The 14,704-nt window shown below is 37.8% G+C and overlaps 1 pseudogene; it reads right to left on the reverse strand.

Annotated features, from left to right (window-relative positions):
* Positions 1-2,541: 2,541 nt before the first annotated feature.
* LOC131942880 (EKC/KEOPS complex subunit TP53RK-like) lies at positions 2,542-3,457 on the reverse strand (annotated as a pseudogene).
* Between the last annotated feature and the right edge of the window lie 11,247 nt (positions 3,458-14,704).

Below are 14,704 nucleotides of genomic sequence, written 5' to 3' on the forward strand. Positions count from 1 at the left end.
TAGCGACCCTTCCCGGGGACAAACTTTCAACTTTCGATTTGCACCCCCCCCCTCAAACTTTCGATTTGCAACCTCCCCCCCCCCCCTCAAACTTTCGATTTGCACCTCTTAAAAGACTATTTAACACTCGTATTAATCACTTAATTAAGTGGAATTATCATTTTTCTCTATATATTTTGCTATTTTTTGCCTTGGTGTCACCCCTCTAACTGGTGTCACCCGGTGTGGTCCGCACCCCCGCACCCCCCTCGCTACGCCTCTGACTAAACCGAATCGAATCTCTAGCTCAAGTACTAGTACAAGCCCTTAACCTTAACCAAATCGTATCCTTAGCACTAGGCATAAACTTTGTGCCTTGTCATAATCTCAATTTTTAGCCTAGCATCCTCTTCCGAATGTTTCAACCTTAGGCCTACAGCAGAACTTTTCCTCGATAGCTGTATTACAACAGTTCTAGTTGTAAGAGTTGTAAAAATAACGACCTTGAACTTCGTAACACTTCAGCATAAAATAATTCTTTAACCGCCGATATAACCGCCCGACAGGGAAGAATTGCCAAAAGGAAGATAAAAAAAAATAATTCTATCTGGGTTAGATTTGTTCAATCATTGAGATTTGAAAAAAAAAAACAATCCGGGGATTCATTTTTCTTTCTTCGCGGATTGTTCAGATTTTTAAGCCGTTGTGTTCTTAGAATCGTGCAATGGAAGAGGTGAGTTTAAAGATTTACAATTTCTTGTTGGCGTTTTGTTCATCATTTTATTATTATTATTGCATGCGAACGCTGCATGAACACGCGCGAGAGTTATACATGTTAATGTCTTTTGTGTCATGGATTATCTATAGTTTGGCTTAAAAAAACAAAAACAAATGTTTTTTTTTCATAAAAAAATTAATGGCAAAGAAAAAAAAAAACGTTTTATTTTCCTAAATTTGTTTAGAAAATGGATACAAATAAATTGTCATTTGATTGAAAAAATAATTGATTATTTTTGTACGAAGTTGAAAAAATAATGTTGTTTAAAAGCCTTTAATCTATATCTGATATTACTAGTTGTAAATTTATTGTCTTGTTATAGCCCCAAATATAATTACATACATATATATATATATATATATATATATATATATATATATATATATATATATATATATATATATATATATATATATATATATATATATATTCAACACTTTCAAGTAAGAGAAACAACAAAAGTCAGCGTGTTCAGTTCAGTAAAATCATCTTTGAAGACAGGCAACATTTGTAAATGCATAAAAATATTTACAAATATTTATATGCCTCTGTTTGGAGGTATTTGAGGGAAAAAAGGATGATTACAATTAGATAGCATTAGTTTTTAAAAAATAATCCGATGTTAATTTTCCCGTTATAATGTGAAAATAATCTTATATATAATCTAGCAACTAAAGTTATGAATAATTCAAACATGTTGTTACCATTATGATAATCATTACCAACAGTAGGTTAGGATAAAAGAGGCATTGCTTGTGTTACCAAGTTCATATCCTAAATAAAATGAATCTATTACAATACCAACTGAAGCAGTGACGTAGCCAGGATCGTCTCAAGGGGGGGGGGGGGGGGGGGTTCCAATTTTTACCCGGGGACAAACTTTCGATTTGCACCCCCCCCCCCCCTCAAACTTTCGATTTGCACCCCCCTCATACTTTTTATTTATATACCGAGGGGTCTATGGGGGGGGGGGTTATGACCCCCCTAACCCCCCCCCCCCTGCCTACGCCACTGAACTGAAGTGTAATCAAAAGACTATAACGTTACTAAAGTCTTAAATTATGAAAGTGAATGTTTTCGCCTTTTCAATGAAGCAAAAGCAGAGTTTTAAACTACGAATTAAGCTATCAGATTAAAACAATCAACTAATACCTTTACTCTGGGACTGAAAAAAATACTAGAACTGCAAAATTCAATGCTGCTAATATTCTTAAAATGAATATTTTTATGTTGCCATTTAATTAAAAATAAATAAATCAGGTAGACATATGCTACCAACATTAATTGGCGAGCTAATTAGCAGGGTGAAAAAAAAGAGATTAGGAGTGGCTTTGTTTTGCTGGCGAGAGATATAAAGCTAATTGGAAAATGTAAAAAAAAACAAAACAGTAGCAAATCTAATCAACCGCGGCATTGGGTCAGGTAACACCCAGCGCCATAATGCAGGATGGCACCGCCCCTACACTAGCGACTATGTGTATGATATGATATACTAGTGCTATATTCAATTTGGTTTGTCCCCTTCTCTCTCTCCCCCCCCCCCAACCTGGGACTTGTCACACTTTGTCTAATGACATGTATAACTTTAATGAGCTGAGTATCTGACTAATAATAGCGGGCTTTCTCACTAAAATTTACTAATTTTGTTCTGGCATCACCCATTGAATGTTGCCACGCGGTTCGGCCTGCACCCCCATCCCCGCTTTGAGGAGCTAATGAGCCAATCTCTATGAATGACATCACAAATATGTTTTAAATATTTTTTTCCCCAATTTAACAAGTATTTATTTAGGTATCTTGCATCCAACTATCCAACCAATCATTGTCCTTTTCCTGCCTTGTAATCTAACTTCTTCTAGCTTTGCCAATGCCTCATGACAAGAGGACTTGTTCTTCATTTCATTTTGATATGAGCTTAGTATTGTTTCAAACAAAACATTCAGAGTTTGGATGGGAACTCAAAAATGCTCTCTCAAGCACATAGAGGTCTACTCCTTTACTTTCTGCTGAGTCTTCAAATGAGCTCAGTCCAAAGTCTATAACATAAAGTCTGGGATCAGAAGAATCTCCTTGTAAAAGCATATTGGAAGTGGTTAAATCCCCATGTATGATATTATTACTGTGCATCTTGCGAAGAATTTTTCCAATTCTTTCAGCTATAGCATGTAACTTTTCATTAGCTGTTAACTTGTCTGTAGATTGGATATTTAAGATGTGTTCTCTAACAGTGATGGAAGATAAAATTTTCTCCATGTAGATTCTGCTGTCCTTGAAATTAACCATGAAAATTGTAGGTGTGAGAATACCTGCCATCCTGCATCGGAAGTTTGCCCGTACTTCTGCCTTGATTCTCTGTTCCGTAAGGCTCGAATCTAGAATATTGTGACGGTATTTCTTTTTGAATCTCTCTTTAATAATATATGGTTTCTCATAAAAAGCATACGAGTATAATTTTGCTTCAGCTCCTTGCTTGAGTGGTATCCTTGTTGATTTTGATGTGTTAATTTTTTTTTTAATAGTTAGAAAAGAATGTAACAAAAGATTTTGAATACCTAAACAGTATAAAAATTATTAATAATAGTGTTTTTATATTGATATTCTTTATAGTAGGAGTTTAATGAATTAATTACTACAATATATTTTACTTTCTAAGATCTTAGATTAAACTGTTTGCTTTTCACTTTCCTTTAATTTTTGCATGATAAAAAACCACATTCAATTATTTATTGAATAGCCATGTTAAAAATTACTTTTAAATTAAAAGTTCAAACTCCAGATGCAGTTATATCCCTTTAAATGAGTATACTCGTGAGTATCTGGTATTTTTTCTGCTGTCCAGACAGTGCCGGCACCAGTTTACTTAGCGCCCTAGGCAAAACTTATTAAAACACCCCCCCCCCCCCCACAATTTTCTTTCGGAACCCAATATATATATATATATATATATATATGTGTGTGTGTGTGTGTGTGTATTAGAATATTAATTTTGTTTAGGATCTTGTGGTGCCAACAATTAATTTTGTTTGAAAATCTAAATCTCTCCCTGGCTAACGAGATTTCTAATTCAAAGTGAGAGAAAATGAGACTTAGCCCTATTAAATTTGCACAGGCGCCGATTCAAATGGGGTGCCAAACGCTGTAGATAATAATATAAAAAGTTGATTACTGAATCATAGACAGTCGAAATAAAGAATGTTGACTGCAACTTGGCATTATTTAATTGTTTTCTACATCAATTGCTTGTCCCCAAATTAAAAAGGCAAAGTGGCTGGTAAAAAGCGCCCACACATTTCCTAGTGAGGGAGGTTGGGGGTGCATTTTCACCAACGCGAATAACTATATATAGACCTAAGTTGAAGAAGGGGCGCAAATAGATCGCCACGCTTTTTTATATTACCCTAAAGTTTAAATTTTATATAATGTAATCAAAATTAATTATTATTAGGTACTTTTTATTTTTGGGGATTACACATTTTTGCGCCCCCTATGGATAGCGCCCTAGGTGACCGCCTTGTTCGCCGTATAGGTAGCGCCGGCCCTGTGTTTAGAGCTATCTCCTTATCAAATACCAACTTTTTGTCGGATCTGCAAGTGGTCGATCTAATTCAACACTTTATAAAATGTATCTTTTATATAAGGCCGCAGTCAATCTTGGCCAGTTTTCGGTCACTCGATTATTGAGATGACTCTAATTTACCCGTAAAAAAAGAAAGTGAACAGCAAACTTTGTCAAGAATAATTTCCCTGAAACTTACCTGCATGTACCCGATCTAATAGATGTGAGTAACAAACAAAACAAACAAACATCACCCACTTAACTTTTAATGAGATAGATTTGCTTATATATATATATATATATATATATATATATATATGTGTATATATATATATATATATATATATATATATATATATATATATATATATATATATATATAAATATAATAATAATAATAATAGATCAATACAAAATAAGAAAAATAGTACGTTAAAATAAGATGTAATTAACTCCTTGTTCCCAAGAAGATTTTTTTGAGCATATTTTCGTTCTAGTTGAAAATCAGATTGTCTGCCTACCAACTGACTGATCAAGTTTTCATTCTCAAAAATACGAAATGGGCTGGCATGGCGGCGGTTGTATATTCAAATTCAACATTCTGTAGTTCATTCAAGGCTTTGCGTTCTATACCTACACTTGTGTAAAGGATAGAGATATTTTTTTTTGTGTGGTCCAGTAATAGGGCATTCGCCTATACCCCGATAGGTCAAGAGTCCAATGTCGTATAATAGGGCCCTTAGTCTACCGTGCTGTGCTGGGTAGCTGAATCGAGTCGAGGGGGAAGGGGGGGGGGTAGGAGACGAAAGGCGGCTGGGTACAATGATAACAACACTCACTTTTCATAGAAACAGATTGATTCTACTTCACCTGTTTTATGGACCATCTGATAGGAAATGCGATTTTGTTTTCGTCAACTGCTCTGTAGTAAGTTTATCTTTCTCAACCCCAGTTCAAAGTGACGAAAAATAATTTCTAAAGCGATCCTACAAAAGACGCATTTCAGGTGGAGCGTGCGGTGGCGCCCTCAAATATCTTCAATTAATGCCGGAACCTAATAGGGCTGAGTTGGCTCAGACTTTCTAAACACGACTTTCACAGGCCCGCTTGAAAACGATGGCCGAAAAACTAAACCAGAATCAATGCTTAAAGGAAAAAAATAACCGCACTATAATAAAAATCGCAACCCACATAAGGCTGAAGAAGATTGCAAATCTATATCTTTACTGGGCCTTGGCTAAAACAACCTAAACCTTATCGATTTTTTACCCAAATCAATCAAAGGCTAACTAATCCGATAGAATGATGAGATGGAACAAGAGGGAGAAATCAGCCGACCAATTTGGCTTCATATTCTCTCCGCAAGCAGAGGCGTAGCGACCCCTCCCGGCGCCCGGGGACAAACTTTCAATTTGGCACCCCCCCCCCTTATATTTTTCTGTTTATAATTCAAAACTGCAGATAAAATGAGCTTTTAATTTTTTAAACCCTTTTTGACGCTCCTAGGGTCGGCGCCCGGGGATATATGTACCCACCCGCCCTCCACCCAATCGCTACGCCTCTGCTCTGCAAACATTTTTATCTTTCTGGTATGTTTTCTATGTTCAGGAAATTTTATATTTTACATTTTTAAAAACTTTTCCTATGTAAGGCACCGCATGGCTATTGCTAGTCGTTCAGTAGTTATTACCCATTACTAAACTCTTTCAAAAAGAGAACACTGTCTAGCTCTAGTCCTAACTGATCACTCTGCTTAACCATAACCGTAACACACTAACATTAATCTAGCCCTAATCACTACACAATAAAAAAAAATATCGAACTATCCTTATTTAAACCCAAACCCCTATTTCTAACCATAACCTTTTAAAGTCAGATCATATATTTTACATTTTGGGGCGGTGTTGCCTGCGGTAGAGCGCTAGGCTGCTACTACGAAAGTCTCGAGTTCGAGTAGAACGTTCCCAAGTCCACCCAGCTCTTATGGGTACCTAACGCACGTTAGGGAAACACATGCAGCTGGGCATAGTGCTGACCACATCATCCACTTATATGAAGAGGTCAATGAAACAGATGAACTCTACTTCATCTGCGCCATGTGTCTTGGGCACAAACGGGAAAACATGATGATTTCCAATTTTATACGACTGATCGCTCTCTGCACAATTTTTTTTTACCAAAAACGACACAATAACACAGTTTATTTTTAACATACAAATGGTTTGATCGCCTAGTTAAAGAAATTACACACTCAATCACCTCCATAAAAGCAAGAGTAACGGGTTTGATCTCATACTTGTTCTCTTAACTGATCTGGCTAAACGCTAGTAAAAAAAAATGACTAGCTAGAGAATTGGAACTGGCGAATATAACGTAATTTTAGCATGTTTCTACATAATCAGTAACATCACACCCGTACCGTCCACTCGCCCCCCCCCCCCCCCCCCTTTACCAAATATTTTCTGCACAGAGATCTGTAACTAGCCTGAGGTTTTGTGGATGTCGGGGTCGATCCTGTATTTGTACCTGGGAATTCAATTATCGGCCAGTTGTGTTTTTTTCATGTAGCCGTAACATTACCGAGGGGTGTACACACCACCGCCTCAATGGGTAGGTGGCAGGGGCGGATAAGGCTTAGTGGGTGGGGCCCCTGGGTTAACATTTTCATGGGTAGGTGGCAGGGGAGGGTTAAGATTAGGTGGGGCTACTGGCTGAACATTTTCAAGTCCATACGACTAAATATATATATATATTATATATATATATATATATATATATATATATATATATATATATATATATATATATATATATATATATATGAACGTAATGGTAGGCTACACATAAATCAGCTCACTTTTTATGTAATTTATTATTAATTAGCAGGACATGGCCGCAAAGGCTATAGATAAACAAAAAAGTCATTTAATATTTATATTTTAAATAGCACCTGAAAAAGAGTAGAATTTTATTTAATTCGAAATGCGACCGAATAAAACAAAACACATGTTTCCAGATCAAACCAATCTAGTCTCATTGTACATGTGTTATTTATAGAACAGAAAACATTCTGCTGTAAAGAGTATTATATGCTTGTCATATTGCTTTAGTACGCTGGGCGACCAGGCTATACACAAATAAATGCTAGTTCAGTAAGAGTTGTCCGACCACGGGGCACTTGCTTGTAGTTCAAGTCATACTGAATGATTCATTCCTTGTGACAGCCAGGCCTAAATTCCTCTTTTGCTTTACAAGACGTTAATTAGATATGATCTTACAGTGTATGTGTCTCTAACATATTGGTATAAACACGAATAATCTGGTGACCGGAAAGATGCGCATCGGAAAACTGCGCAACAGACAAACCATTGCGCGCAGAAAAGTGCGCAAGGGCATGCTAGTTTTCATAAATTGAGCATTGATAGACATAAACAAAAAATGACAACATGTACATTGTTGCATAATAATTTTTTTTTATACAAAATAGGACAAAATTAAAATGTATTAATACAATTAACTTTTATTTGAGCATTTTTTTCTGTTTGCGCGGTTTTCCTTTTCGCAGTTTTCTGTTTGCGCATTTTTCTAAGAACCTACTTATCTAGCAGATATTTGTTGGAATCTAGTAGAACTAAAGTATCGAGTTAGGTCTTGCTGTTGAAGTCTATAGAGCGTCTCTCCGTGCGTACGGATAATGAAATAACTAGACATAATGCTGAACAAAGAATCAAAATATAAGCTGAGGTTGAAGAAAGTTGTTGGTTTTAAATTTTATTAATTTGAAATGTTAAAATAAATATACAGTAAAAACAAAAATTACATTAGACCACACACCCACATCATCAATCCCTTAACATACATTCTACACTTAATCATAATTTCCCACCCCTTAATCAAATAACCCATCCCACAAAGCTGATGCCATCACCCAACAAAGATACCATCCCCCACAAAGATGATAACATCACCCCACAAAGTTGATACCACCACCCAACAAAGATGATGCCATCCCCCACAAAGATGATACCGACCCCCACAAAGATGATACCATCCCCCACAAAGAAGATACCACCACCCAACAAAGTTGATACCATTCCCCACAAAGCTAATACCCCCCCCCAAAAAAAAGCTGATACCCCCACAAAACTCATCCCCTCATTCGCACAACATTATGTTTCACAAGTCCCCCACCCCCACCACATCCACCACCCACCCCCACCCCTCCATTCCACCCCCTAACCCCCATACATCAAGTTCAGCCCCACCCAACCGCACATACATCTGTGTCTAAATAATAACATTTTTATCTCTGTAACCTCACGTGCACGACCCACGCCGTGTGGGGGTGAGTGTGTGTATGTGTGTGTGTGTGGGGGGGGGGGGGTGAGTGCTCCGAGCATGATCAAAAGGGAGGGGTTTATCATCGCATAATTGACGCCTCCCCCCCCCCCCCGGGTCTAATTCAATACCAGTAATTGGGGGACGCTAGCTAAAAGTGCCAGTTTTTATCGCGAGATGGAAGAAAAGGGGAGAGAAGAACTGAAAGTAAGTGCTGATGGGGGAGAGAATAATTCGCTGAGCTGACTTTGAAGGGTTCTTCGTCCATTTCAGGGGTTCTTAGCTTGTATTCCAGGGACCCTTCAAGGATCTGTGATAAAAAATAGTGGTAGGTCGTTAAGGTTTAATTGAGAATGAAATCAATTGTTGTTTATCTTTATTCTTGGTTAGTTTCTAACATTTTGTGAGTTGTTGTGAGTTGTTGAGTTGTTGTCACTTGACAAGGATGATCATTACAATTGTTTAAGTTGTTTACAACACAAAGTTAGCGTCGATTCCGTGGATTTTATTTTCATTCTCCGATGATTAATTATTTTTTTTCTATTTATAGTAACTAAGGTTTAATTGAGAATGAAATCAATTGTTGTTTATCTTTATTCTTGGTTAGTTTCGAACATTTTGTGAGTTGTTGTGAGTTGTTGAGTTGTTGTGAGTTGTTGTGACTTGACAAGGATGATGGTCCTAAAGTGAAAGTAGGTTGAGAACTCTCTAGTCGTAGAGGTAGCTGTCGTTTACTGATTGTTGCTGGCTCATCGCTGTCGTTTGATGGGTCTTTAAGAAGTTACTATAAATAGAAAAAAAAATTAATCATCGGAGAATGAAAATAAAATCGACGCTAACTTTGTGTCGTAAATAACTTATACAATTGCAATGAAAGGCACAATTTGGGCATCGGGAAATAGAAAAAAAAAACCCACTAAAGTAGTAAATTTAGCGACGGTGTAGGCAGAGTTTCTTTCAGGCATCTATTCAGGGGGGTGGGGGTGTCTACCGTCCCCCGAATGAAATAAAATTTATTTAGAAAATATATACTTTTACTAGCCTCCGCAACCTCCCCCCCCTGGTAAATCTACTCCCCTCCCAAAGTTTCAAGTGGTCCCCCCCCCCTACTCCGGAGGAGAAAAAAGTCTGAAAGAAACACCGGGTGTATGTGAGTCAGTGTGTGCATACATGTCTGTGGTAATGTGTGTGTGTCTGAGTGTGTTTGTGTGTTGGAGTTTGTAATTATGTGTGTGTAAGTTAGTAAATGAATCTGTGCACGTTTAAATGATGACGGCTAAATTAAAGGTTTACAGCAACTAATAAATCCATTCCTCAAATCAAAACCATTAGAGAAAGTCACTGGCGTACCGAGGTCGGGTGTCACCCGGTGCGGCACTTAATGGTGTCACCCCCCCCCCCCCCAGAGGCGTAGCGACTCTTTGCACCCCCCTTCAAACTTTCGATTTGCACCCCCCCCCCCTCGAACTTTCGATTTGCACCCCCCTCAAATTTTTGATTTGCACCCCCCCCCCCTCAAATTTTTCTCTATATATTTTCCTTTTTTTTGCCTTGGTGTCACACCCCCCCCTCCCCAAATGGTGTCACCCGGTGCGGTCCGGGGGGGAAAAAACTGGGAAAAAACCACTGAAAAAAAAAGTTCTTGTAGTGTTCGACTCTGTGCAGTCCTCTCAAGGTGAGTTCCAAAACGGAACTTACTTGTTTTAAGCTTGACTGTTTTTAATTATAATTGTAAAATGTCTATATTGTGTGATTATGTAACGATTTTTTTGTTTTTGAAAAATAAAAGGTTATAAATGTTAAAGATTCCAGCCTAAAATTGTTATATATGAATCCTTTAGGAGAGGGTGAAAAATATGAAAAGACAATCAATTAGATGTTTAATTTACGACTAAGACTGTATGTCTACAAACATTAAATATTGCAATCTACAACGGCTACTGTTGTATTTGTTTTTCAACTTGATAATGCTAAAAAAAACCTACCAAACTATTTTGTTTAGAACTTAAGTTCTATATAATTTTTACAGTAACAAATAATAACTTAAAGTTGTATTTATATGCAAGCGGTCAACCTAAGGTGCAGGATTTGAAATGAATGTAAAGTTAAGCAACGAATTATCTCCCATTTGAAAATCCAAATTATAAAATTTTATTCAAAGGGAAATAACTTTCAAAAAAGATTGCTCAATTAATCCACTGTAACTAAGACATGTTTGAAAAACACAATAAAACGCGCTAAATTTCATTACGCAATAATTATAACAAATCTTTTATATTAGCTATGTAACTTTGTAAAAATAATATTTTTTTACCAATTAATTACTTAACTGTATGTTTTGTTTGAAATTCTAAAGCAGTAGCTTTATTATAACATACTTCTATTCAATTTTGACGACATACAATTATCAAATGCATTTATACACAGTAAAATTTCAAATTTTGGATCCCCTAAATAAAGGGATGTCTTTCAAAAAATTAAACATGAGTAACTGTTTTAGACATCGCTAGAATAATTGATTTAATAAAAAAATAATTATAATTGAAAAAAACAAACAAAGTTTACGGTTAGTTATAAAATCCATCTTATTTGATATATATTAATACTTTAATAAGAATGGTAATATAGATTCCTAAAAAACTAAAGATTTTTCAACTAGAGAACGCCTACCTTTCTTTGTAGTGTGTTCCGTACTGAATTGAAATCATCTAACTTACGATAAACTCGACTACTCGATATACTCTACCACATTCACAACACATATCAAACCTCGATACCTAAACATAACTAGACTCGATGTTCCAGAACTACGACACCAACTCGTTTAACTTCACCAAGCTCTACAAACGATACTCACAATCAACAACGATAAGCTTCCACTAGACCTTCAACACACAACAGCCAAATAAAAAATTACGACACTTTAACATTTAGATACTTTATACCTACGAAACCATATCAGCAACAGCCTTCAGCCGTTACTCCCAAATCTAAACGATTCATCAAAACTTACAAAACAAGTACAACACTTTGAAAACCCCGTCATTACAAAGCTCTACACACCAGGACAGATTTCTAATTCAAGGTCAGAGAAAACGAGACTTACAAGCCCTATTAAAATGTTGGAACTTTAAATTACGAACTTATTTAATCGTTTTCTACATCAATTATGTGACACTAAATTAATAAACCGGGAGTGATCTCCCCTAAACTTTCTCGAATATTTTTATATAAAATAACAGGGGATGGGAACTCGGGCTATAGACATGATTTTTTAATCCATTTTAAATACTTAAAGTTTTAAAAATAGAATAAAATCTCGTAGACAAATTAATTGCACACCAAGTGAACGCGAAATAAAAAAGCGCATAATAGTGCGCAATATTATTAGTACTTTTAAAATTTACATTAGTTTTTGAGAAATCGGAAGTAGCGTAAATTACTACTTCCGGTCAACGGAAATTACTCAAAATTTAACAGAAGGTAGAGAATTAGATCTTTTACTTACATGTGAAATTTCATTTATCTATCTGAAATAGTACTCAAGTTATAGGCTTTTGAAAAATTCAAAGTAGAAAAAGTACCACTTCCGGTTATCGGAAATCGCTCAAAAGTTGATACGGATCTACGATTTTGATAAAATACTTATATATGAAATTTCATCATCCTAGCAGTAACGGTACTCAAGTTATCGTGTTTACACACGGACACACAGACACACAGACACACAGACACACACACACAGACATACGGACAAGATTGCAAAATTATGTTTTTCCGTATCAGTGAGGTGTAAAACGTCGAGATTTGTAAAAATCTCGATTTTTTTTTTGCACGATTACAATACTTTCTCTATACTACGTATATACGAGAAAGTAAAAAGGCAAAGTGACTGGCAAAAAGCGCCCCGACCTTTCCGAATTAGGAAGGTGGGGTTGCATTTTCACCATCGCGAATAAATATAGGCCTATATAGACCTACTTTTGGGGTGGAGGTGCAAAATTGATAGTTCGTACTAGGTGCCGAAATAGATCGCTACTCCTTTATTAATTATTAGGTAGTTTTCGATAACAGCGATTAAACCTTTTGTGCCCCCCCCCCCTCGGGATGGCGCCATAGGCGACCGCCTAGCTCGATGTATAGGTAGCGCCGACCCTGTGGATGGTGTAAAATTGTGAGGTGAGGCATGGAGACGTTCAAGTGAAGATGGGATGTTAAGTTTACAAGGGAGCAGGGCAGGGAAATTGATCTTTTTTCAATTCTTTCAATACGCTTTCTGCTGGTGTAGACATCATGTTAGAGTGGAGTGGGGGGAGGAGTGGGCGTGGGGGATGATTGGAGGGATCGTGAAAAGATGAGTTTATGTGTGAATGTGTGTGTTTATGTGTGTGTTAGTGTTTGTGTGTGACTGTGTTTTGTGCGAGGAGTTTATTGTGTATGTTAGTGTGGTGTGTATTCGTGTGTTTGTGAGGGTGTGAGTGTTAGAATGTGCTCATGTGTAAAAGTGTGAATCTCATTGGGTATGTTAGCGTGTGTTTGTAAGGGTGTGAGTGTTAGAATGTGCTCATGTGTGAAAGTGTGAATTGCTGTGTGTATGTTAGCGTGTGTTTGTAAGGGTGTGAGTGTTAGAATGTGCTCATGTGTGAAAGTGTGAATTGCTGTGTGTATGTTAGCGTGTGTTTGTAAGGGTGTGAGTGTTAGAATGTGCTCATGTGTGAAAGTGTGAATTGCTGTGTGTATGTTAGCGTGTGTTAGTGGTGTGTCAGAGTATGGATGTGCTAGGGTATTTGCAAATGTCTTGATGTTTGTGTATGTGTGCTGGTGTATATTTTCGCATGAGGGCAAGTATGTGTGTGTGTGTGTGTGTGTGTGAGTGTCGGTGCTTAAGTGAGAATATGTATGAGCATCATATCATGACAGTTCAGCGCACGCGAGAAACTGTGAGCACGCAAGTACAATCGTGAGTACCCTTCATACAGCATAACGTGCATTAAACTAAACCACACAGCATAAGATGTGGTGGTAGAGGTCTTCATACCCACAGAAAGGGTGGGGGAGAATTGAACCGTCTCGAGGGGTAGGGAGGCCACAATAACCACGCGATGTGTGGGGGAAGCTATAATACCTTATAATACCCAAGGGAGGGGTGGGGGGACCATGATACCCACGGGAGGGGTGGCGGTGGCCACAATATCGCACAAGGGGTGGGGGTGGCCACATTATCCAGGAGCGGTGGGGGGTGGTAACATTTTCCAGGTCGGGTGGGGGTGGTCACATTACCCACGAGGGGGGTGGGGGGGCCATGATACACTCGCGAGGGGTGGGGAACTACGATACCCACGAGAGGTGGGGGAGGCCACAATACCCACGCGAGGGGGGGGGGTGAGGCTCAGACACCACCACGTCAAAGCCAGAAAAAGAGGGCGGCACCGCCACACACACACACACACACACACACACAGAGAACGTTTCTCTGACAGATATTCCAGAGTTTTACGCCGATACTCCGTGGGAAGGCAGGGATCGATATTCGGATTTCCATCTGATCAGGGACGAGTTGTGACCCACATGTGGCTGTGTATGGGTCTGTGGCTGTCGGGGAATACGGGCGACACGTGACATCTGTTGTGTCGGGAATGTGGTTTTAACATGTGGTGATAGAATGTGGTTTTAGCGTGTGGATTTAACTTGTGGATTATATTAGGATAGTTTCGATCTCGTGAAATGAATTTTGTGAATGGTTGATGCATATTTCAGAGGAGGTTAAAGTGGTTTTCTATTTACGAGTTTTGGTAAAGTAATAGATCAGGGGTTCTTAACCTGGGTTCAATCGAACCCCAGGGGTTCGGCGAGGCAGTCTCAGGGGTTCAAGACACACACCCGACTCATACGCTTCACGATTGAATGTTGTCAGTATTGACTATAAAACTATTTAGAAGGGTTCGGTAAATGTGAAACTGTTGGGGTTCGGTACCTCCAAAAAAGGTTAAGAACCACTGTGATAGACACATGACTCTTGATAGTGGATACGTTTTATTTGTTTATCTTTCTAG

This window comes from Physella acuta, unplaced genomic scaffold (assembly GCF_028476545.2).
Source record: "Physella acuta isolate Inbredline_101_S28 unplaced genomic scaffold, ASM2847654v3 ptg000431l, whole genome shotgun sequence".
NCBI lineage: Eukaryota > Metazoa > Mollusca > Gastropoda > Physidae > Physella > Physella acuta.